A 25,785-nucleotide genomic window follows, 5' to 3' on the forward strand; every position below is an offset into this window, starting at 1 on the left:
AGTCGAAATGATGGAGTTAACTCCGATTTCGCCTCGTTGACTATCCAACCCAGTTGATATAGTAGTCTTCTGGTGAATTCCCGGTGGCATACTAACGTCGGTGTGTGTTGATGACACAGGAGACAGTCTTCTATGTACGACTGGAACCAAATGTTCCTCAGCTGTAGAAACACAGTTATGGGCTTCATTATTCGTGTAAATAGCCATGGGGCTACTGAAATGCCAAATGGGAGTACTGCCCAGTGGTAGTGGACCCCATTGAACTGGAACCTGAGGAATCTGCGATCTTTTGGATGGATCGGTATGTGCAGATATGCATCCTGTAGATCGATACTGATCAAGGAATCGAACGCTTTTATGCTGGTTCTGAGTAGTCTCAATGTAATGAGGCGGAAATAGGGTGGACGCTTCATATAGAGCTCGTTGAAAACAGAGAAATTGTGTATCATTCTCATCTTGTCTGAGCCCTTCTTGGGTACCAGGAAGATGTGAGAATAAAATCCCGGAGTTAGCGCTGGGGTGTGTATAATCTCTACGGCTCTTTTCTCCAATGGTAAGTCTATGTTGGCCTTTAAAAGGATATGTTGCTTCCTTGGATAATTCCCCGGAATGGGTGCCGTGGTCAACGGAGTAAAAACCTCTATGTCTAGTTGGTAACCGTGGCGTAGAATGTTGAGAACATAATCGTCCCTGAGGATGCTCCAGTTCTTCCAAAACCGATTCAGTCTCCCGCCTACGGGGGTATCGACAATTGGGACGACTGGGGGTAGGAGATCCCAGTCGTGACTGTCTAACATTTCAATGTTTGCCCCTCCTATCACCTCCCTTACTGTGGTATTTACCACGTCGGGATTGATAAGAACCCTGGGGTTTTCCTCTGCCACGAAAAGAATCATGCACCTGTCCTTCCTTAAGCGACTCACGTCTAGGCCTGTAGTTGCCTGACTTGCCTGATTGCTGGGAAAAATTTTGAGAAACATGCTCCAAAGCCTTGAGTGCTGTTTCATCCCTAGCGTAACTGGAAACGTTGGCGTGTGTGTCTGAAATCTGTTCGTTGAACAGAAATGAGGAAAACCAAGGTTGGCGTAGCAATCTGCGTTTAAACTCTGAGTCCCAAGTAGATAAGGCTAAATAAACCCAATCTCTGAGTGACAGTTATTTCTGCCAACGCAGCTTTAAGATGATTCCTCATATGGTCAATCTGACGCTGTTGAAAATCAACTATAGTTTGGAGGTGATCTAGTCGGTTAGGATTATCCTCTGACAGATCCTGCACTACCGCCCGACGAGTAGACGATGCTAATGCTGATAAAGGTTTTAATACAGATGATGGAAAAGTTAATTAGTCAAGATAGTACCATCAACGTGTTAGTGGGAGATTTAAAATTTGTGCTTGTCGGAAGCTTTCCCCACTAAACTTTTGTGTAGCTATTTTGAGTAAATAATTACCAGATATTTTTGGTGTTGGACCAAAATTAGGAATTATGATAACTTATAGTTTTGAAATGTTCTATTGATGTTGGATTGTGTCAATATGATACTATAGATTTATCCCTAGACGACAGGGAGTTGGGGGAGTTAGATGGAGACATTGAGGGGGCGCCAGGGACAAATTTCATTAAATTTCGTCCAGGCATGACCCGTCTTGTGAGAAAAACCACCTCGATTTTCACTGGGCGCATGTGCATCAGAGATTTCAGAAGCACTTTGCCTGCCCTCAGAATGGTTGCCAAACAATTAAATCAACAAAAAGGGCTCTAAAATTCCATGCCGCAAATGTGCATATGAAGACAAGAATAATAAATGCGGAAGTTGAAAAGTTTTGTTCGGGGGCCGAGATAACAATGGAGACAAATGAGAACTTTATTGACCCTGGGACCTTTGCCCTGTCCTGGCAAAAGTGGAGGCCACGAGGGGGTAGAGGTGGGACCAAGCAAGTGGCCAAACCGGTACAGAAAACCAACAGACCTATCAGCACTGTCACCAAAGCGCCTGTTCCAGGGACTCCAGGTTCAGCATCTCTGGAAGCGAGCCTCCGAGGTCGCATTGCTGCTCATGAAGAGCGCAATGTGGCCCTGGAGAGTGCTCTAGCAGAGGCAAGGGCGGCTACTATGGAAGTCAGCATTAGATGGCCCAAGTTCGAGGACATACCAGACAGGAGGATAGACGAGTTTGTGAGAGACGGTTGGGAGAGTATGAGGGTGTTGCAGGCGGCAGAGGCGAAAAGATTGAGAGGAGAGAGAGAGCAGAGACGGGCAGCAGACAATGAAATCAGGAAATTGAAATGTTCTAAGTGGTGATTGTAAAATTGGTTGTATGTGATATTGTTGTGTTTTATGTGAATCTTTAGTATTCATTGTATAATAAGTGGGGTCAACTGCAGTATTTATGTCCCCACTTCGGGGGTTTCTGTAAGGCAACCACTGCCTTCGGCAGTTTCAGTACGGAAGCTGCCGAAGGCAGCTTTGCTTATATATAAGCGCGCAAGCGTGCCGAAATCCGTTTGGAGGCATTTTTTAGCAAAAAGGAGCCCAAAAATGAGCTGGACGTGAAAAGTATGGTCTAAAACTCCACCCCTGTGGGGGTCGAGAGTTTTACGATAGAAAGTGAAGCCGAATTATTGTACTGTCAACTTTTTGTTGTTTGTGGGCAGGACATAAATGACGTAAGACGTCACGTGTCTGATCATGTGCAGGGATGTGAAAAAAGAGGAAAGGTCTAGGGGGGTCTGGGGTCATGCCCCCCCCCCCCCCCCCCCCCCCAGAAAATTTTAAAACATTGGATTGCATTTTAAGCAATTTCATGCAGTTTGGACAACATTCACACCAAGAAATGTAATAAGTCAATGGCCAAAGTCAATAAGTCAAATAAACAAGATGGCAGATGCAGTAAAATTTCGAAGTTAAAACAGTACTTTTAAAAAATTGGGCATAGCTTTGAAGCATATTGAAAAAAACGTACCTTGTACTTACCTTTTGATGAAAAAAACAAAACTCCATTGCAAACATAAGACATTAATACAACACATATCCCCATGACATGGGGTTTGGGACGCTGAAGAAACATTCATAGTTTTCTCGCTAATCACATGAACAACTGTAAAACATCTCATTCACTTACAGGCTAAAAGACAACTTTATCTTAAAAACAAGCCATCAGCTGACTCTGAGTATTTGCAATTTCTGTGTGACGCCACACCCCACGTTATAGTGCAAGTATTCGTGACAGAAAACGTATGATGTCCGAAAACCTATGCTGGTGAAAGCTCTGATCGAAAACAGGACAATCCGCGCCAATTGTCCGGTTTTCGATCATATTTTTCGGAGTGTGTATTTTTTTAAATTTTATTAAATATTTACGCGGAAGATGATTTTTCCCGAGGTCTACTGTTTTAAAAAACGCGATTTTCCGCGTTTCCGCGGAGATTTCACATCCCTGCATGTGACTTTCCTTATAGGCCCTATGGACTCATTACTACGAAAGCAACTTCGCTCATAACTTGTAAATTCATAAAGTGTGGCTTGTACAAATAAAACAGTCGACTTGGCGTACAGTGAAGACATCTTTGCATAGGTATGGGGCGAATGCGGGAATGTATTACAATTATTTTGTTCAAAACATTATCAGAAAAGAAATATTTCAGTTGTTCAATTGATCAGTTTCTAAGTTCACCGGCCGTGTTTACATTTATTAAACTTAGGAAGCAAAATGATCGTTTAAGAAAAAGATGAAAAAGAATTGAACTAGGTCTAGATGGATCCACAGACTTAGGTCCTAGAATCTATATGACAGTCAAAACGAATTCAACGTTTCAAATGATTTGTTTGAATGAGAAAGTATCCATCGATGATCATTTTCCTATGAAAATTCACATGCTTTTATGAATGAAGTTATACTATATTGCGATTTATTTGAAAAAGGAGGATCCCCCTTTACCCCCCGTATTTTTCTTTAAAAATGTCATAAAGGTGGGGTTATACCTGCCTTGAACCCCGCTGTGTTGTCCGCCCATCAAAATATATTGTTCAAGTAACAGAATGAACTTACCGTCGTGCGATTTATTTGAAAAAAGGGGGGTGTAACCCCCCTTTACCCACCATTTTTACTTTAATATTTCGACAAGGGGGGGGGGGGGGGGGGGGGGGGGGGACCCTTGTACCCCCCGTGTGTTGTCTGTGTAAGAAAATACTGAACTGCAGACAGCGATCGGTAGAAAAATGGCGGCCAACAAATCCTCTCGCTTCGACCGTAAATAACGAACTGCGCATGCGTTTTTCATTCGACATCTTCCGCTAAAATTGGAGGCCGACCTCGACGACCCTGAACGAGAGCCGATCTGATTTGAAGTCCACAATGTCCCAGACCTTTAAGACCTGGTGTGCTGGTAAGTTGCCATTTCCAGCTTTGGCTTTAACACCATGGGTTATAGCTAAAACGGTACCTCAGCAAAACGTCACCTGGCGAAAACGGCAATGATTTGGCTTTGCCCAAAAATGGGTTTCTCCCACAGGTGTATAAGGAATTCTCGTTTTTCCAAGTTCACCAAATACAGCAGCATTTGAAGATTTGTATCCTATTGATGAAATGTCTTTTGACTGGTCGTATTGTCGAGTTTCCTGACTTCTACTGTTTTTTTGTTGCAGGGTGGAAGCTGATTATACCACTGTTCCTGATAAAACCACTGCATGCATCATATGAAGGTCTGCTACATTCTGGCATTATATTGAAGCAAATCAATATGGATATTTGTTAACATACACAAATCCGTATGTCTGCATAAACATCCCACACAACTTGTATTTGCAGACTCCAGTAACCAAACTATGACGTTGAAAACATGCATCGGCGACAATGCAACTTTTACCTGGCCGTATGAAGTCCATCCATTTTTTGCAATTGAATGGCGTTTTGGGAAGATCCAGATTGCACAGACAGCTACAGAAAATCTTTCACAGGTACAAACCTTCCACTACAGGTTACATAGTATCAAGCGTTGCGAAACATTAAATAAGTACGAAACAAGAAACATTTAGCTATTGTGTTAAAGTTATACGTCATGTCCTTCATATTAGACACTATCTGGTCAATGAACGCCAGGCTATGTCACGAAAAGGCAAATCGTAGTATCTTTCAATTCATGCTTTGCCAGATTGGCAGATATCATTATAACACCAATATCAAAATTACGTCCTGTAGTATCGAAGCCATCATAGGAATTTTAATCAAAGATAATTACACCAATACCAGCGTGCCAATCTTGACGAAATTAACACTTTCTTGTTGAGGGCATCTTTCGTTCAATGGTCGGAATGAGGTGTGATGATGAATTCCATAAAAAAACTATTATTTTTACACCAAAGACAATGCCTTATCTGTACAAAAAATTACACACACATTGAATTTAAAGAAAGGACAAATACATTGATGCCCATACTCACAATTGTTATCTCAAATATCCGGAGACCTGTAGAGAATGATCCGTGTACACAAATGCGAAGCCTAACGTCCTTCCTGCGTTGACCAAAAAAATATCTTGACTCCAGTGTTAACAAATGTGTTTATGATTAGTTGTCAAGAAAAACAGGTCAAATTAGATCAGGGACATACTGGTAATGCATAAGGTATTGACCCTGAACTGTTAAACTGTGGCCTCGAATCTCAGTGGGTTGGCACTATTAAACTGGCATTAGTCAGAGCAGCCAAGCAGACACACACACGTTCATACATGTCGCTGGATATGTGCAATAATCTGATGTAAACACAACGTTAAACCCCATTGCAGCTCACCCATTTCATCAATATAAGCAATGAATATGTGCACACAAGGAAAAACAATGTCCAAAGTGAATGATTGTCTCTGACATTCATTCCGAGGATAAAATTTTTGTTCTCAGTATTGTTTGTCGTAAGAGGCGACACAAATGGATCAGGTGGACATGCCCATCGACTAGCTTTATCAGATGTCATTATACCCCGACGGCGTTGGGTGCTGCTCACAATATCAACCTCTGGTTTGTCCGGCCGATACTCGATTCTGCAGCTAGAAACTGCAATAAACAGAACAAACATTAAAGATTTACCTCTTCATTTTATAGGAATCCCTCAGTGTCAACGAAAACTACAAATTCCGTTTTCTGCTGCTGGAGGACAGCAAAGTTGGATTTATTATAACAAATGTGACAGAAAGTGACGCAGGGGATTACAAGTGCATTGTGACCTTGAAAAGCACCGATATCCTGGACCAGTGGAAATGGAAGTTACAAGTTATAGGTAAATGTCGAGAACTTATTGAGTGAGTTTAAATCTGACATTGCATCGGAGATATTTCAGCCATTTTGTGAACATAAGAAATGTTAGATCTGAACAATATCACTAATACATTTTGAACAACAAGAACAGCCAGACTAGCGAGCAACACGTAATAGCAATTATCATGACATCAGGTGAACTATCATTCTTGTCATAGAACCTGACAATCTCATCCTTATTTTAGTCGGCTGTGATGACTTACAAGAGGGGGCCTGACGCAGAAAGTAACTGTTGAATGAATGTCAGAATTTCAATTGTGAAATACCTTCCATATACTCTGCGCTCAATCTCATTTTGTCTTTAATTTGTGTTTTGTGTTATGTTTGTATGAAATGACATATTTCCTAAACTTTTGAATTGTATCAATGACATATATCTTAGACATTATTTGAAATGAACAAACTCGTTAAACTCGTAAATGCACTATCGTGTGACTGGATGTCTGGTCCATCACTTGATTGTCTGGTTTGTTTACGTGCCACCGTCACATGGCAGGAGTACCGCTGTGTGGTATCAGGCAACAAACACATACTTTTTATGCACATTGTGTGAGTGGAGGTTGCTGCTACAAGAAGGGGAGGTAATATTTTGTCCGGATCATATCTCAAAAACTAATAATAATTTTTGCTATTTTGGTTAAGAGTTTTTATTTTTTCCGTTTTCATGGCAACACGTTTGACTTTGGCTCAATTCATTGAGATGTGTTTCTCCAGACCATATTTCCAAAAGTACCAGTTTTCTTCAGTACGCATACAAAATGACCAAATTGTAAATTGGTGCTTTGAATTCTTGACCGAATTTCAATTATTTGTATGCCTCTGTTTCTTTATCTGGTGTCATAATTTTGTATCACATTATCATGATTGTTCATATTTACATCCATGCAATTGTACTATGAATAAACCATTCTCTCAGCACTACTCTTGTATGCGGACAGATGGATTAGATAGGAAAACTGTCATCAAATTGGACAGATCACTCTTGTCAGACTTGCTGTAACAAATCAGATGATTTGTTCCTTCCAATGTTTTGGGGCCAGGGGCATTTGTCATTTTCTGATGACGCTTGTTTTAGCATGGGATACTATAACAGTTGTGTGAGCAGTTGGATATGCTATGATCAGCTATATCACAAACATCAGATACCTGTTGTACGTAATAGATACTGAAAAAGTCATATTCATTTCTGCCAACAGTGAAAACACCGTGAAACTTGTTCCCATGATGTGACTATATATTCATCAATTTGACATTCATTTATATTTCGTATTTTGTTGCCTCTACCAACAGCTTGCTAAGAGTGTCAGTAATTTCTCATATCAGCATAATTGTTGGAATTTTGAAATACGTGATTACAAGGGCGTGATGTACAGCCAAAGCTATTGTTTTAGTAAGTTTTCAGTTGTACAAATGGGTATCTCTCATACCCTCACGTCTAGTCGCACGTTTAAAAGGAAGCCAGAAGCTGGAATGTAAACATTAAACTTGTTTCCATCCGGTTGCGCCCGCACCTCCCTATGACATGTCACCAATCTCTCAGCGCGCCTCTGAGCTGGTCGCTCGAGAAAATCTTCGCGGTAGACTGCTAGTTTGTATTCTACTAGTACTTATCGCTTGTCTACAGTTGTTGTTCTAATAAAGTAATAATAATAATAAATATGCCTTACCTGTAGACTCCTGGAATGTAATCCTTGGTAATCCATTGTTTGTGTTCAACACGTGTTTCACTGTTTGACTTGATTATACACGTGGCAACATGTCGGGCATTTGTGCCTCGTGTCAAAGAAAACTGTCTAAAGTAGACCCTCACAAGTATTGCCCTTCCTGCATTATTAAGGACGGGTTTTCAACGTGTTCGTGGGATAAACGTTGTAAAGAATGTGAGCACTTGTTTTCTCTAAACTTTAACTTGTATCTTCGTGCGTTGGCGAAGCGGGCTGCTGACCAGCGCAACAAGCAGAGAAAGTCATCGGGTGGATCCTTGGACTCTGCACCCTCCACATCAGGCCCTGTGGGTGGCGAGTCGGCCACACCCAAGAAATCAGTTGATAAAGACCCGCCTCAGTCAACTTCTGTTTTCGATAAGATACGTGTCCTTTCGACTGCTGATGATACTACCCGCACGACTGATCTTCGTCAATCGGTTGATCGAGAGCGTCACTCGGCCTCCCAAGTTAAGACGGGACCGGGTGGTGACGAGGACCATGAGGGGACTATGGTCCCCAGTCGGTCCGTATCTTGTTCTACCAACGATGATAGGGACGTCGTGAGGGACGACAGTGGACACAGAAGTCGTTCCCGTTCAAGCCAGGACGACAGGTCGAGTGCCTCGTCGAGAGACAGTACACTTCACGAGGGCGTTCATCGCCGTCGTGGTCGTCGGGAGTATGATTCGGACAATAACTACGAAGGGGATCGTAGTACTTCTACAGTTAGAGATCGTAGCCCTCATCCCCACAGGGACGTGCGACGTTCTCGCAGGGAGTTTCTGGGAGTTCAGCGTCGTAGTGAATATAATGACAGAACGACGCCCTCGTCTCACTTTCATATCGACCCGGCTTTGATAGCCCAGATCACGGCAGCGGTCCTCGCCTCGACAGCCTCGACCAAGAAGGATTCGACTGTGTTGGGGGTCCATGGACCATCAACCAGTACACCAGCTCCTTCATCTACGCCTCCACAATCGACGTCGACGATGGATTGTGACGACAGCCCTCCTAGGCCTCCAAAGACATTGAGTTGTTTGCTTGGCTGTCTTACTTTCTGCCTGAGTTATCACAAGACGATGACACACCGACGCGTGCGGGCTTTAAGGTCGGAGATACACCGCAGTCTCTTCAGTTTTCTCCTCCCGATGCCTTCAGAGCCATGGCTCAAGATATGGACTCTGCCTGGGCAGAGTTTCTGCAAGCCGCCTGGTCGATCTCGTTACCCTATTTATGGCATGCAGTTTTCGTCACCCATGAGTAGGGACTTGGATTGGGGGCTACTCTTCAAGAAACCAGCGCCCTTCAAGATTCTAGTAGAAGACAGGCATTTGGAATCCATGGACACTGCTGTTCGTCACCAGCTACAACCGCTTGCTATGCTGTCGACAGTGATCGAGGCCCTCTCAGTGTACTTTGAGGAGAAAGAACCCCAGGACGAGGACAACAGGACGGTGCCATCGGTCCTCACCTGTATGCAACGATGGATCTTGGACGTCCTCGCCCAGTCCCGATATGTATCGGGCCAGATTACTACGGCACGTCGCCATGGTTACATCGACTGCACTGACCTACCTGATCGTCATGGCAGGTCACTCTTACGGGCCCCGTGGTCATTGCAACAGTTGTTTGATGGTCGTACCAATGAAGTTCTGGACAAGTACTCCAGGGAAGCCGAGCGTGACATCATCATTTCGGCTTCACACAACCTTTACAGACGGCCACAGGTTTCGAAAGCCCCACGACGACGTTACCGAAACGAGAATGTGCAACGGGCCTTTCGTAGGAACGTGCCTCGACAGCCGTCCCACAAGAGAGATTCGGACAGGAAAGGTCGCCACGTCTCCTTTTCCAAGTATCCCAGAGGGGGAAAGAGCCAGCGGGGGAGGAAGTTAGGTCCCCTGCCATCACCGTTGTTGGAGTCTCCCCCGGTGACACTACCTTTAGACGAGCTACCGGTAGGGGGGAGACTTCATCACTATGCCCACAAGTGGGCTTTCCTCAACGACCCTTACGTTCAGAACATTTTGACAATAGGCTATGCCCCACGCTTGAGATCGATGCCACCACTGACGTCATTCCCGACATTCCACACTCTACCAATGGATCGGCTGACGGAGGCCATCGATTCGTTGGTGGAAAAGGCGGCCGTACTTCGCCTAGGGACATCGGCACCATCGCCGGGGTACTACTTGCCAATCTTTCTAGTACCCAAGAAAAACTCCACAAAGATGTTGTTGTTTTTTTAAACCAAGTATGCAGACAACTGGAAGACCATCACAGACGACTCAGGGTTGCTCGAAGTAGTAAGAAAAGGATATAAGCTTCACTTCTCAAAACGACCAAGACAAGTCATCTACCCTAGTGGACCCCGATTCCAACTTTCAGGACCGAAGTTAATTGCAGCAGAAGTGGCCATACAAAAACTACTTGCAAAAGGAGCTGTCAGAGTCTTAAAGGAGTCAGAAACCACTCATGGATTCTACTCCCCAGTATTCCTGGTACCGAAGAAGAATTCTTCAGAGATGCGATTAATCATAGACCTAAAAGTCCTGAACAAAGATTCTCTGAAAAAAACACCCAGTTTTCAGATGGTATCTATAAAGAAGTTGAAGAATGCCTAAGACAAGCAGATTGGATGATAAGCATAGACCTCCAAAACCCCTATCTTCATGACCCTATCCATCCAAGTCACTGTCGGTACCTACGCTTTGCAGTCAACGGTCAGAGATGCCAGTTCAGGGTACTACCATTCGGATCACCAATCCCATCATCGGATTCGCCCATATAAAGCTCATAAGGCTACACGGATACATAGACGATTTCCTATCGGCCGATCAGGACAAAGTGCAAATCAGATTAAATACAGTGTGCCTCATCCAACTATTAACACACTTTGGATTCCTGGTGCACCCTAAAAAATCAGCTAGTACCCACACAGGACATCACCTACATAGGCACAAGATTTCTACTCAACAAGGGCATAGTAGCACCTCCAGAGGACAGAGATGCAAGAGTAGAGCACATGATAACAAGCGCACTCGATCAGCCCGTCAAGTCGAGACGCTGGTGAATGTCTTGCCTAAGCACGCTCACATCCATCCAGGTGAATGTCTTGCCTAAGCACGCTCACATCCATCCAAGACCTAACCTACAGAGGCAGACTACAATTACGGCCCCTGCAGAATTGGATGAATACCACCAAAAACCTAGAGCTGGAAGCCTTAATCCAACCTCCACAAGTTCGAATCTCAGAACTCCATTGGTGGCTGACTCGTCACAATGTCATGCCAGGTATTCCACTCGCATACCCCAACCCCCCTACATCAACTCTACAAAGATGCTTCAGGAGAGGGTTGGGGTGCCCATATGGATGATGTTACCATACAGGGAAAATGGTCCTCCCAAGAAAAGGAGTTACACATCAATTGTCTAGAAATGAGAGCGATATATCTAGCCTTAGAAGCATGGCAAGATCGTCTACACCACTCGTCAGTGAAGATCGCTACAGACAACTCGACCGTGGTCCCTTACATACAGCACCAAGGGGGCACAAGATCTCAACCTTTATTGAAGGAGGTTACACGTTTATATGCCTTGGTAAACTCAGTGAGTTGCAGGATCGAAGCAAGACATATACTGGGCAAGCTAAATATCCTAGCAGATTACCTATCCCGGAAAAACAAGATAGTACCCACGGGATGGTCACTACATCCCGAAGTATTCAAGTGGATAACCCACCTATGGGATACCCCAAACCCAGATCTATTCTCCACATGTCTCAACAACAAACTACCAGTCTACGTCAGCCCTGTACCAGACCCGCTAGCTCTCCAGGCCGACGCTCTCTCGATGGAATGGGAGGGAATGTTTGTGTACGCCTTTCCCCCCATGGGCTCTCCTAGACAGAGTACTGAAGAAAATAGAGGAGACAGACTGTGTCATAATCCTCATAGCCCCGGCAGGGCCAAACAGGCCTTGGTTTCCAAGGTTACTACACCTCCCAGTGGAAGAACCTCTGAAACTCCCAGTACGTTAGACCTACTGAGACAACGGAAAACGGACATATTTTACGGCCGCCTCGACAACCTCGAGTTATCTCGAATAAGATGCAAGCCGCCGGTTACTCTAAATCAGCTGCACGAAGAGTGGCAAGCTCATGGAGACCAGCATCATCTGCCCTATACAATAACAGACAGGACAAGTTTGTCGAGTGGAGAATGAGAAAGCATTTAAACGTGGAGATAACGATACCTATAGTGGCTGAATTCTCGCTCTATCTCAAAAACGACAAGAGATTACGACATGGCACTATCGAAGGCTATAGATCGGCCCTGGATCAGTATTACAACACGATGGCCTATCTATAGGTACCCACCAAGTACTGAATCGACTCATGAAGTCCTTTGCGCTGGAAGACATTAAAGTACCACGTACATTCCCAAAATGGGAACTATCTATAGTATTGTCGGCATTGATGAAGGCACCATATGAACCCATAGGTAGTGCGACATTACTATTAGTCTCCAGGAAGACTGCTTTTCTCCTAGCCATGGCTACGGCGGCTCGTGTATCAGAATTACACGCTATTGACATTTCCACTGTAACTCATACCCAAGAATGGAAATCAGTGTCGTTCAGATTGCTCCCAGAATTTATTGCCAAAAACCAGTCGTCAACCTTCGGCCCACTCGGACACAGGCAATATACAATACCAGCCTTAAGTAAAAGTGTGGACTATCCGGACAGATTACTTTGTCCCATAAGTGCCTTTAGATACTTCATAACAGCAACTTAACCCCACTGAAAGCAGACAAAACCCCTTTTTATCTCTTGCAAATCCTCGTCAGAAAAGGACATAACAAAGGGTACTGTGGCGGGATGGGGGTGAAGATTTCAGAATACCTCATGAACTCAGGGTAAATTGACCTTTGTACTGTGTTTTCACTATTGAATTAGCAAACAAGACAAATGGCAACACTGAAATCAGAGATCGAAGGATTAAGTGATCAAAGGTATCTACATGGTAATCTCTAGGATGTATCGATGAACTACCACCGGAAGTGACGTCATGGGAGACATCGCACCGGACTAACGGCAAAATACGTTAAATATCATTATCCAAAAGGGCGTAACGGAAAACCACGTCATAAGTGATAAGAGATCACAGAAGACATATACCACAATGTGGGCATGGAATGACAACCGGAAGTGACGTCACAGATGACGTCATCGCCGGAAGTGACGTCATAATATGTCTAAGTATCACTGTGGTGGATATATACACGGATATTATACCCATTATATGACGTTTGAAATTTCTCTATGTCTAGTCTTGTAAGTAGACTATTAGACATATTCCGTTTGAGACACTTTTGGCATGAAATACTTGGGTTACCCTTTCACAAAGCCAAATATCTAAGGGATGCTAGATACCAGAACCCACCGGTCCCTCTGGTGTATACCGGCAATGATGTAATAGAGGTAGGGTATTCACAAGAATGATCAAACAATAGTTATCATTGTGAATAATTCTAAGAATACTACCTCTATTACATCAGGAATTAATCCCTCCCACCTCCCCAAATATCTGCATCTAGTTGATGAGGATAATGGGTTGACAGAAGAGAGGAGATTCCCGCCTTGCGCATGCGCAGTGGCACCACTGGCGAGGGATAGGGTTTCCCTCACAGCTATTAGATATGTTGGCAGTAAAGAGGACGTCTGTTGAAAATTTATAAAAGTTTATAGTGTGGTTCTCAGCATAAACAGAAATTTATGGCAATGATGTTATAGAGGTAGTATTCTTAGAATTATTCACAATGATAACTATTGTTTGATATTGAAAGATTGCGAAGCATCTGTTGAAAAAATCCCCCAAAACAAGACCAATTATCGCTCGAATGTGAAACTGGGAGGACAAATGTCAGTCAGTGATACTGAGAGACATACTTAAACAGTACGGAGTTGACAGAGCAAACGATCTCACAAATCATCAGAGACAAAAGATGTACACACTACTATAAAAAATATACGTATTAAAAATCCCAATACCAATAAGGCAACAAACTTGTACAAAAGGTAAGGGAAGACAGTAGTTTGAGGGAAGATGACAGTAACCTAGACAAGGACGACAACTGAGGTCGACCCCGCGTACATCTGACGGGGCACAGTCATATTTGGGGTGTGCCTAGGCCTGAGTGAAAGACAGTGATTATACGATGCACCAGGTGAATTGTGACAGTGACATGAAATTTAAATTTTGGAACATTCCTGGAATCTCACCAAAATTAACTGGGATTAACTTTCTTAATTACATTCTGTCTTTTGATATAGTTTTTACAACTGAAAATTTGAGTTTTAACTTAGACTTGAATAATCTATTCTCAGATTATGAAATTATTACCAAAAAGAAAATATCTGCAAGGCGAAGACGTGATAAAAAAGAAGTTTTGTTAAAATTTGAAAGGGTAAAAAACAACGGCAACTGTTATTTTCATTTTATAGGACAAGTCCCTCTTGGGATCATTTCAACTCACTTCATACCTGTGTACATATCCAACCAGGAGTGTTAACCTGGTATGATAAACTCAGTCCACACTGTGAAACTGGAATTACTCTATTTCAGGAGAAGCTCTTAGAATTACTCTGTTCTTGTGCAGGGGAGGTTTTAATGCCCGAAATGGTATTAGGCTTGATTTCGTGGAGGGTGATATCATTAAGCACAAGTCAATGTCAATTGATGTTGGATTTTCTTTTTAAATATCTTCGGCGCCTTTCCTCCGACAAAGTTGTAATGAAATTTTGGTACTGAGAAGATGTGGTACTTAAATGTTGGCGATTCTACCTTTACAGGTGTAAATAGTGCTGGTGTACTTGATTATATTCTTAAGTACGTTTTGAGAACATAGATAATAGTGTGGGTTTACTCCCATGAGAACTCCAGCTGTTAGAACTGCAGCCCAAAATAGAAGCCAGCGTTATGTAACCACAACTGGCCTGGCCCTATCATTGATAATGGAATAGCCTCTCCAGTTGGCCTGTCCTCATCTGGCCTACACCTCATATCGCCTACACTACTATCAAAACAAATTTATGGATGAGTGCACATCACACTTGTACCCTTATCCCTTAAGTAAAATGAACTCATTATATCAGGTAAGGTAATGTATACACACTTATAAAACTTTTGAGATGAGAAGACCTTTTAAAAGTGGATTATAACAGTAATCCTGTATAAACATTCAAAACAAACTCAAGGATCAGATACCACTAGGAAAACATCGGATTAGTTCAAAGACCCATGTATTCAGGTAATTAATTCAAATTAATGAATGAAATCATTAATGGGTTAATGGACAGTACCATTCTACACATCAGGGGCGTGGAAGTAACCATTTGTATTTAGTGTAGGCCAGATGAGGTGTAGGCGATATAAGGTGTAGGCCAGATGAGGGCAAGCCCTCCAGTTACCCATTAGAACTTCAGTAATCTCTTTGAATAATAAGAAATATAAGAAAATAAATATACTGATTAGATAAATTAAATAAGCCAACATTGAATTCCCCGATGCAGAAGTGAAAGGGTGCTTCTTCCACTTTGCACAAGCCATCTAGAGAAAGACTCAAAGTCTTGGCCTTGCAGTATTATACACAGAAGACTCCGACGTCCAAAAATGGATCCGGAGAGCAGCTAGACTTCCTCTCCTCCCTCCAACCTGGATAGAAGCGACTCTTTGGGTGCCACACAGTTAGGAGTTCAATGACTATGTTGTGGCATAGACCTTATCTCGACTATGGGTCTTTGTTCCCTATTGGTCTATGGAACCACTACCCGGCAACTGGATCAAGAACAAACAACAACTTAGAAGGATTCCATTCCCAACTCAATAAATCCTTGCCTTATCATCACCGGAATCTCTTCAGATTTACTGACATCATCAGTTCCATTGAGAAGTGTGAACGTGCCACATTGAACCAGATTGAGTCTTTAGAGAAAACGAGAGCGCAGTCTTGAAAGACTGAAAGTTCAACTGCAAAGACAAGAGAAATCTTCTCTACAGTACCTGGATGCCTTGAGCTAGTAAGGTGATCTTGGCTGACTCTGTTGTATATAGAGAGTATGTGACAACTTGAATGCAGAGATTGCTGACTTCGACTTCGTTAACTTATATGTATGAATGTTATGCTATCATGTATGTAAGAAGGTGAATAAAGTGCATAATAAGACACCAAGTATCATGTTGTTCTTATGGCAGTAAAAATTTGGCCAGTCCATTAACATAAAGGTGGTAAACACCAATCGCCCCGACCACTAGATAATAACTTTTGTTGTTTTAAGCTGCAGTTATTATGGGATGTAGTGTGATACCATGTCGTACTGAATCTACACATCTTCTATTGACGTTTCCTTACGATAATCATACACTGAAACAAATAACAAAACTGATAAATCATTTAAATTTGTTTGGGAAAATTTGATGAATAAATCTGCGGATACAGCATTTACAAATATTGACATAAGTATCGAGTATATAGTGGAGTGGTTGAAAGTTGACAAAAGGGAGGTAGTATCAACAGATGGTTTGATGACGATCGTCTGAACAAAGATAGACGTAGGGTTTTGAATAAATTTAGAAACTATGAAGATACAAATTCTCTAGGAGACTACAATTGCAGTGGAAACAAGTATAACGCTACTTGCAAACACCAGAGAAAAGACAATCTGAACCAAAATGCCAAAATTAACGGCGGCTTAACTACATACTTGAAACAATTGTTTTCATTCATCGATATTGACTGCGATAAATACACAACACAAACAAATCCTGATGTACAATCTGTAACTGAGATTCTCGATTCACCAATATGTAAGAATGATATACTGGAAAGTACACATCTTAAATGTATTAAATGACCTTGACTACACAATATTCTACTGACCCGTGAAGTTCCCGGGGTAGAATAGGTCTTCAGCAACCCATGCTTGCCGTAAAAGGCGACTAACGGGATCGGGTGGTCAGGCTCGCTGACTTGGTTGATACATGTCATCCATCCCCACTGCGTGGATCGATGCTCATGATGTCGATCACTGGATTGTCTGGTCCAGACTTGATTATTTTACAGACCGCCGTCACATGGCTGGAATTATGCGGCGTTAAACAACAAACAAACAAACAAACAATATTCTACCTGAACTGTTTAAACATTCAGCATCCCTATAACTCCCTTATCTCGAACTCCTATTTGATGTACATGTAGTATCAGAAAAACGGCCGTTTCCCTGATTGATGATCAATGGGCGTAATAGTACCTATACATAAACAAGGTGAACTGAATGATATGGATCATTTTAGAGGTATTGCTCTTATGTGGGTGGGTGGTGTGTGTGAGAAAAACTAGTGCAGCATGAATAATCTTGAAGACGAGTAACATTTGCTTCTTGCGTGCGCAATACACACACCATTAAGACTCTTAAGTATCTACCAGACTACTATTATGATGATCCAAATTGTATCAAATTTGCGTCCTTGTTAACTCGTGCTAATAGTTGACGTTTACAAAACTTATCTATTTTATTTATCATGCAAAACAGAAGAAGCATTCTCTCACAGAAATAAGCATGCTGCACATCTCAGCAGTAATAGGTCTGTGGCCTCTTCAGTACCAAATAAAATTGAGATATGTACTTGCATATTCTCATAAATCCCCAAATCATTAAATATAACATGGCTTGCATGTTCTGATAAACGACACGTCCTTTTATTATCCTTTAAGATAAATACCTTAAAAGATATTTGTTTTACATTTAGCCTCAAGGTAGGTCATAAAAATGTGCATGATTGCTGATGAAAGATATTTACTAGATTCACAGCATGACGAGAGATTTGCTCTTGGTTATTTTGCTTTTAGATATCATTTTGCATTTTTCGCCTGATAGTCTCCCATCTGCAACAAAGAAAGTGAAGTGATGAGTTCCATGTCTGATATGTAAATGTTACAAACGTCAGTGGACACACAGTTCGCATTCACGAGTAATGATCTATGTATTCCATATATCAACGCACAAAACAATAAAAATCATATTTTGAAAAATGACATGTTTCATATTCATTTTTCAGCTTGTCACCCACATGATACCTCGACGAGAATCTCTGGTCCAGGTACGTGGTTAGATCTATAAAGCATAAGTGAGTGAATGTTTTTAAACGCCGCAGTCATCCAACAATTCTGAATATTCATAATATTTTGTTTGTTATCGAATGTGTTTTTTCTGGGACACGTGAGGTCGAATCATCTAAGGCTCAGTAATTCACTATGCAGCGTTTTGTCCTTTAGCTGTGCGAGAATCAGATGATTTAGGGTTTGAGTCTCAGATTGGCTCATTCACTCTTTCCTCGACATGGGTACAAAGTGTGAAACGTGTCCACATCCATGATATTATTGGAATATTGTTAAAAACGGCATTAACCATACTCACACAATCGATGGCAATTGGTGTGCATCAGGTTGTTGCTTGTCATTGGTGAATTGTAACCAATGATGACAGATATTATATAATTGGCATTTTGACACTTACTTATTTCCTTTTTGTTTCAGGTGAAAGAACGACAAAACCCACTCCCACTCCAACAGGTTTGTTTTTTCCCCTTTAGTTTTGTATGCTGTATGACTTCGTGTGCAGTTAATGTTGTCTAAGATGGTTCCATTTTTACAGACAATACTATCAACCACTTCACAAATAGTATTATATTACTATTAACGACTTCTAAATAAAATGCTCTGTTTAATGACAAGAACCATTGTTAAATTGATATATTGTTACTGCCAGCTGATTCTACCAGGATCCGAAATTATATCAATTTTAACCACACAATTTGAGACTAATTGCTGTTTTGATTAGTGTAAGCAAATATAATAACTGAAAAATGAAACCTAGCATCATTTAAAGTTCAATAAAAAAATATATTTTCTGAAATTAAATAATAGATCTCCTCGACTTTAAGGTTGTGATTCACAATTTGCATGTGCATGTTTATGCACGGCGCACAATTATGATGTTTGTGTGTTTGTTGGGAGCATGATACTCTCACACATATTTTTAATGTGTAAAGCACACACTGATTGTTTAGCTATCAGGTGCTCAAAAGCCCCTTTTGTTTAAGCGTAACTAACTCTAAGGCAAAACCACAGCTTGCTGAAAATCAAGCGCTGTGGGTAAGCTGCAAACAGGAGTTGGGCAAATGGAAGTTGCCAGCCATTTAAATGTTCATCGAGACACAATATTATCTCTTTGGAGACGTTATCTGCAGCAGGACAACTTTAATGACTTACTGCGTAGCGGTCGTCCACATGTGACGTCACGTCAACAAGACCACCAAAATCGGTTGGTGCATCTACGGAATCAATACAAAACTGCCACATTAACAGTTCCTGGGTTATGACCAATAAGGGGCAGAACCATATGCAACGGGTTCAGGGAGCACAACTTGCGGCCCCGACGTCCAGCGATACGCCAAATTTTGCTTCACCGCCTGGCACCACAAGCTTGGTGCATACCACATCTGAGGTTCAAAAGACCAGACTGGGACTATATGATGAGTCCAGGTTTCATCTGTACAGCTCTGATGGTCGTGCAAGGGTCTTTTTTTTAGCGACGCTTGCGTTACTCAGCGTCGTCAGGTTTGGGCGTTGGAAGTGTATTGCTACGGGCTTGCACCACAAGTCATGGGAGGGAATACAACTCATCATTGTTAATGGCAATTTTAATGGCGTACGGGGAGGACATCGCTCAAGATCATGTTGTACCTTTTGCTCAAATGCAGGGTCGTAATGTCACGTTGCAGCAGGATTCCCGCCAATTCGTTGCACGTTTTTTCACAGACTTTTGAGGCAGCATGACATTGCTGTACTGCCATGGCCAGAGCAGAACATGTCTGGGATGAGGCAGAGCAACACCTACGACATGACCAGAACCAGCACGTAACACTAGCTCAGTTGGACCAATGCTTGGTTGACATTTGAAATAACATCCCGAAGGCTATTTTCAACCATCTAGTGTATTCAATGCACCCCGCTGACTCGCCTTTATCAACGCATGTTCACATCCGATATTGACATTATTAATTGAGTTGTTACACCATCCCTCGTTTCGGTCGTTTCTCTCTGTCTCCTGGTACCAGGTATGGGCTTATCAATGAATGTGTTAAATGTGATAAAACATTGATCAGACGAATGACCAACTAATATGTTGTTATGTTCAATAACATAACATTTACACCACTTCATATAAAGTTACCGTTACTTGTTTTGTTAGTATTCATTACATGTGTTATTGTGTGTGATTTTATAAAGGGTCAATAGGGCTGGAACACAGATGGTTTTGTCTTCTTGTTCCTCTAAAAATCTTAAATGTGTCCACTATGTCTGGTAACGCTCTTGTCATTTTATTGCAGGAGATACCAACATGATAGTGCTGGGAGTTCTGATACCTTTTGTTGTTATTGCCCTTCTGGGAGTACTTGGATTTCTGTATTGGAGACGAAAAAAGAGGTAATCCACAATTAATGAAATCAGTGGAACTTTGAGTAGGCTCTGATTATAGTATTGTGAAGAATACGTAACCTTGCTATATTTCAAACAGGGATTGTTAGAAAGTCTAACAACTTCATTTTTTTAATAGGATATATAACTTCTTAGAAAAGGTACCCAGTTTTCGTTAGATATTTCTTGCGAGTCGAGCTCATAAAGCTACAATTATCTGGACAAGGTATTGTGTAAATGGAAACATATTGTCAGGAACTTATCAAACCATACCAGTAGATGATCCAGCATAGATTTTCAATAATGAACTTCACTTGATTTTATTTTTTTATCCACAGAGAGTCGAACCAAATCACACGAGACAGTGAAGCAAGTACACCAATGACGTAATGCATACCTACTCTCGTGCTCAATAAGTATGCCTCTCCAGTGATCTCAAATGATGGAAGTGGAACCTAAAGTGATCTGAACGTGACGAAAGAAGAGCAATTAGATATTCTAATTTGTCTGCGTTATTTAAAGGTTACATCCTCTTGATGTTTTCTTAATGGGATTAGCATCTGGAATGTCTTTCATATATCATGCCCCCATGGTGTAATGTTTACAGCTGGTCTTTAGCTGGTGAGTGTAGGACTTGTTAACTAAATCATCTTTTTTAGTATGAATGTAACAGCCAAATGCCAAGTAATGTTACTGTTTCCCACTTGCATTTTGGCCAAGGCGGGTAACCCATTTGGTGAAAGGCCATTATTGTCTGTGGACATCCTGTTTTCTTTTCAGCCAGTCATGGACTCCTTTATCAATCAAATGTTTATTTTCTGAGTCACGTGTAATTGCATGTGAAAAAGGTCTTCCATCCGCATGTTAATTTCTGGTTTCATGGCATTGGTATGAATGTAACAGCCAAATGCCAAGTAATGTTACTGTTTGTGAAAAGGTGAAAAAGGTCTTCCATCCGCATGTTAATTTCTGGTTTCATGGCATTGGTATGAATGTAACAGCCAAATGCCAAGTAATGTTACTGTTTGTGAAAAGGTGAAAAGGTCTTTCATCTGCAGATTAATTTCTGGTTTCATGGCATTGGTATGAATGTAACAGCCAAATGCCAAGTAATGTTACTGTTTGTGAAAAGGTGAAAAGGTCTTTCATCTGCAGATTAATTTCTGGTTTCATGGCATTGGTATGAATGTAACAGCCAAATGCCAAGTAATGTTACTGTTTGTGAAAAGGTGAAAAGGTCTTTCATCTGCAGATTAATTTCTGGTTTCATGGCATTGGTATGAATGTAACAGCCAAATGCCAAGTAATGTTACTGTTTGTGAAAAGGTGAAAAGGTCTTTCATCTGCAGATTAATTTCTGGTTTCATGGCATTGGTATGAATGTAACAGCCAAATGCCAAGTAATGTTACTGTTTGTGAAAAGGTGAAAAGGTCTTTCATCTGCAGATTAATTTCTGGTTTCATGGCATTGGTATGAATGTAACAGCCAAATGCCAAGTAATGTTACTGTTTGTGAAAGGGTGAAAAGGTCTTTCATCTGCAGATTAATTTCTGGTTTCATGGCATTGGTATGAATGTAACAGCCAAATGCCAAGTAATGTTACTGTTTGTGAAAAGGTGAAAAGGTCTTTCATCTGCAGATTAATTTCTGGTTTCATGGCATTGGTATGAATGTAACAGCCAAATGCCAAGTAATGTTACTGTTTGTGAAAAGGTCTTTCATCTGCAGATTAATTTCTGGTTTCATGGCATTGGTATGAATGTAACAGCCAAATGCCAAGTAATGTTACTGTTTGAGAAAAGGTGAAAAGGTCTTTCATCTGCAGATTAATTTCTGGTTTCATGGCATTGGTATGAATGTAACAGCCAAATGCCAAGTAATGTTACTGTTTGTGAAAAGGTGAAAAGGTCTTTCATCTGCAGATTAATTTCTGGTTTCATGGCATTGGTATGAATGTAACAGCCAAATGCCAAGTAATGTTACTGTTTGTGAAAAGGTGAAAAGGTCTTTCATCTGCAGATTAATTTCTGGTTTCATGGCATTGGTATGAATGTAACAGCCAAATGCCAAGTAATGTTACTGTTTGTGAAAAGGTGAAAAGGTCTTTCATCTGCAGATTAATTTCTGGTTTCATGGCATTGGTATGAATGTAACAGCCAAATGCCAAGTAATGTTACTGTTTGTGAAAAGGTGAAAAGGTCTTTCATCTGCAGATTAATTTCTGGTTTCATGGCATTGGTATGAATGTAACAGCCAAATGCCAAGTAATGTTACTGTTTGTGAAAAGGTGAAAAGGTCTTTCATCTGCAGATTAATTTCTGGTTTCATGGCATTGGTATGAATGTAACAGCCAAATGCCAAGTAATGTTACTGTTTGTGAAAAGGTGAAAAGGTCTTTCATCTGCAGATTAATTTCTGGTTTCATGGCATTGGTATGAATGTAACAGCCAAATGCCAAGTATTGTGCTGTTTCCCACTTGCATTTTGGCCAAGGCGGGTAACCCATTTGGTGAAAGTCCATTATTGTCTGTGGACATCCTGTTTTCTTTTCAGCCAGTCATGGACTCCTTTATCAATCAAATGTTTATTTTCTGAGTCACGTGTAATTGCATGTGAAAAAGGTCTTCCATCCGCATGTTAATTTCTGGTTCCATGGCATCAAGCCACATTCACCGGATTCTAGAAAGGATCTCTTGACTTTCAGATCATATTTTGTAGGACTGTCGTTGAAATATTGAGTAAAGCCTTTTGCTGTCCAGTTGACATGATGACACACAAGCACGAAGCCTAACCACCCTGTCAATCTAAGTCGCCTCTGAGGACAAGTATGTGCTACTGGGGACCAAGTCTACCTCAATCCCTACGGTGGTATTTTCATTTCAGACTAGATCCTGATGCATGTGTTTTCAGGTCTTTATTTTGCATCTATATGTATCTAAATACTCAACAATTTTGCGACGAGTGAAGATTCCTGGGTAGAATAGGTCTTCAGCAACCCATGCTTGCCATAAAAGGCAACTATGCTTGTCGTAAGAGGCGACTAATGGGATCGGGTGGTCAGGCTCGCTGACTTGGTTCAAGCATGTCATCGTACCCTCAGACCTCCTTCATGTAGCTTGATTATTGCTGAGTGCCGCGTTAAACAACAATCAAAACATTCTCAACCACACCCTCCGAGTCGTTTTATATCGACAAAGTTATTCCTGGTAAGGTGTATTTAGTTTTTAGTTACTTGAAGGCTCCTTCATGATGATAGTTATCAACTATTTTTATGAGTCACATCTAAGACTTTTAATAAACTGATATATGTATAAATAAATCAAAACTATTTTTCTGCAAATAATTTCAATAATACGAAAATATGCCCCCTTTTATTAGCAACAAAAATATGTGTTTACAACTGAAAGCAATAGAAATATACCTCATGCAAACTGTTGACAGTACAAGTACAATTGCATCAAGGATTCTACCGGTAGTATCAATACATAGTTTAATATGCTCTCTGTGTGTGTGAAATGTTTTAAGCACCTTTAGTAAAATCTAAATATATTTTACATTTCTATATTAATCCTGCATTACTCCTTGATGCATTTACTGCTGTTTTTTGACAGAAAGACAAACTGTGAGAGGTCCAGCTACTGAAATGAGTTGTTCCAACCAGCTGACTGGCAGTACCCTCACAAAGTAGGCATGTGACCCGGATGATGTCACATAAAGCTTTATTGTTTCCAGCATCCTTTGCTTGTTTATTACACCATTGTTTTCTCATATGATGTTCATGGTTTGTGCCTTTTATGGTGTTCCCATACGTATATTATACCGTTTTCTTACTAGTTTGTGGCTTTAGTCATGGTAATATTACAGGCGTATTGTTGTTCCATCCGCCAGTTTGAATTTGCCACATTGCCACGATTTCGTGTCTTGCGTTCTGAATTCTTTTGTTTGGCTTGGGTAATCCATTATTATGTTTACCTAGTTTTTTGTGTCTAGACTGTACAGGACCCTGTACATCATTGTCACCATGTCGCCATTGCAGTCCTTTGTCACCATCAACATTCTCGCACTACCTGAAAGTAGTCAGGAAACGTCAGACGCAATGTGCTCTTAGACACCCCAGGACGGCTGACACCACGGAGACACCTTCCCATCATCGAGATTAACGCCCTGTTGCTGTCTCCAACTCTGCCCTTGCTGTAACCCATGCCAACGATATCGTCCTCATCATTGGCTTCCGACTCTTCCGATGACGAAAACTCGGCCCTGGCGTCAGCGCTTCTCCTCTCGTCAACGGCGACAGCATCTCCTCCTTCAATCATATGTCCCGACGCAGCTCCACGTCATTTCGATCTCGTCGTTACTCCCGTAGCCACTCGCCCGTACATCATCGAGATTGTGACTGTTGTTCAGATTGATTGGAGGGATCCCTCGAAACCAAATGCTTTTTTGGTCCGAATCAACTTACTGACTGAATGGCTGATTTCTTGGCCTCTGTTGCACCGTGTCCGAGCCCAGACGTTGATAAGGGAACGTGAATTCTGGGCTCTATTGTAGTGCCACCAGTGGCTATTACAAATTATGTCCTTTCTATGCCCCTCCTATTGAGCAATCAGATTCCACCTATCATATCACTTGCATTTGCTTCTAATAAAATGGCAGTGCCCAGTCAAGACTATCTGATCGATAATGAAGATCAATATTGAAATAAGATCTACCCAAGGGAAGTGCATCAAATCACTTGAGCTCCTTGACTAAAAACATGAACAGATTTGTAAAATGTCTGTCGACAAACAGTTGGCTGTAAACATTTCTGGCTGTAAACAAAATTCTGTAGTCGACCAAAATCTGCACATTTAAAATTCATGTTGTTTGCGAAACGGATGTCTAGTTCGTCACACGATTTTGATTGCACTATGCATGGACTCGTTAGTCCAGCCAAAATGTAACTTGCCTTTTTCGGCAAGGGTGGAAACTGTACTTTTATAGTCAGTTAACCCACTTGCCTCGGGAAGATGGACCCTATGTTGACTGTTCTCACCTCTGCACTAGATAAGGATTTTGCCAAGTTCTCCTTAACCCCGTCGTTTAAAGCGCCGTGGTTCATTCCTTTGATGTGGCTGATGGAGCTCTAATGTTAGTTGAAGACCTGCAAAGCCTACAACGATCCGCTTGGCCGATACTTGCTTGGTTTTCATTGAATCGGAAATTAATTGTTCTACGTACGCCTGGCC

At 41.5% G+C, this 25,785-nt stretch overlaps 1 long non-coding RNA gene across 2 annotated transcripts; it reads left to right on the top strand.

The window, feature by feature from the left end:
• Positions 1–18,138: 18,138 nt before the first annotated feature.
• On the top strand, positions 18,139–25,296 carry LOC125381503. Of its 2 annotated transcripts, XR_007221813.1 has the most exons (6): positions 18,139–18,176; positions 18,613–18,648; positions 20,469–20,565; positions 20,895–21,395; positions 21,494–22,270; positions 22,360–25,296. It is a non-coding gene; the product is annotated as an uncharacterized LOC125381503 (long non-coding RNA). The 2 variants fall into 2 exon arrangements; XR_007221812.1 differs by having other exon boundaries at positions 20,895–22,270.
• Positions 25,297–25,785: the final 489 nt, after the last annotated feature.

Source organism: Haliotis rufescens, unplaced genomic scaffold (genome assembly GCF_023055435.1).
Source record: "Haliotis rufescens isolate VD_foot unplaced genomic scaffold, xgHalRufe1.0.p SCAF_18, whole genome shotgun sequence".
Classification (NCBI taxonomy): domain Eukaryota; kingdom Metazoa; phylum Mollusca; class Gastropoda; order Lepetellida; family Haliotidae; genus Haliotis; species Haliotis rufescens.